General features: G+C 49.1%; 1 protein-coding gene across 1 annotated transcript in view; it reads right to left on the bottom strand.

Moving 5' to 3' along the window:
* The window catches only part of B3GALT1 (beta-1,3-galactosyltransferase 1), a 430,205-nt gene extending 430,078 nt beyond the window's left edge, over positions 1 to 127 (bottom strand). Inside the window, exon 1 of the mRNA XM_075318851.1 lies at positions 1 to 127. This exon is cut by the window's left edge and continues 51 nt beyond it. The gene's annotated coding sequence lies outside the window, so the exon portion shown is untranslated.
* Positions 128 to 635: the final 508 nt, after the last annotated feature.

The following is a 635-nucleotide window of genomic DNA, read 5'->3' as shown; positions in this document are numbered from 1 at the left end:
TGTCACCAGCAGCCTGGGAAGCACAGAGCTTGATATCCACATGCAAGTGATGCTGCTGCCTGCAGCTGCAGGAGGCAGAGAGCAGCAATGTGAAGGGCCTCCCCTGCCAGGCAGTGGCTGCCTTCAATGCAGACAAGCCCAGCCTTCCATTGCAATCCACACACGCCCAGAGCCAAGAGAAACTGGAGCCTGGCAAGCCAGTGCCCCTGATGTCACAAGCCCCTCCTGGCCCTAGACAGGGGGGCCCTGCTGCCCTCCCTGTACACTGAGAGGTGACACCAACTGCACAGAGGGAGACCGCAGCAATTCAGAAAGAAAAGATTATTTTTATTGTATAGCGCGTATTTAGTAGGAGATATCCCCCCTAACCCAGTGTATACCTCCAGGCTGTGATAAAATGTAATTAGGTTTCTGATCCAATGCTAATGTATAGGTAAAACATGAGATTAGACTAGTAATGACTCCCAAGAGGTTCTGCAGCAGTTGTCGGTTTTCAAGAACCTTAAAAAAAGCCACACACATTACTACGGATAAGTGACTTAATGTAGACTTTGCTGTGATTTGCTGTTCCAGTGCAGTGAATTGTGATGGTAATAGTTTGGAGGCATGGATATATCGTATGGGACTTAGGGGCA

This window comes from Anomaloglossus baeobatrachus, chromosome 7 (assembly GCF_048569485.1).
Source record: "Anomaloglossus baeobatrachus isolate aAnoBae1 chromosome 7, aAnoBae1.hap1, whole genome shotgun sequence".
Taxonomy (NCBI): Eukaryota; Metazoa; Chordata; class Amphibia; order Anura; family Aromobatidae; genus Anomaloglossus; species Anomaloglossus baeobatrachus.
Note: the sequence above shows the minus strand (reverse complement) of the source record. Positions and strands in the feature narration are given on the sequence as shown.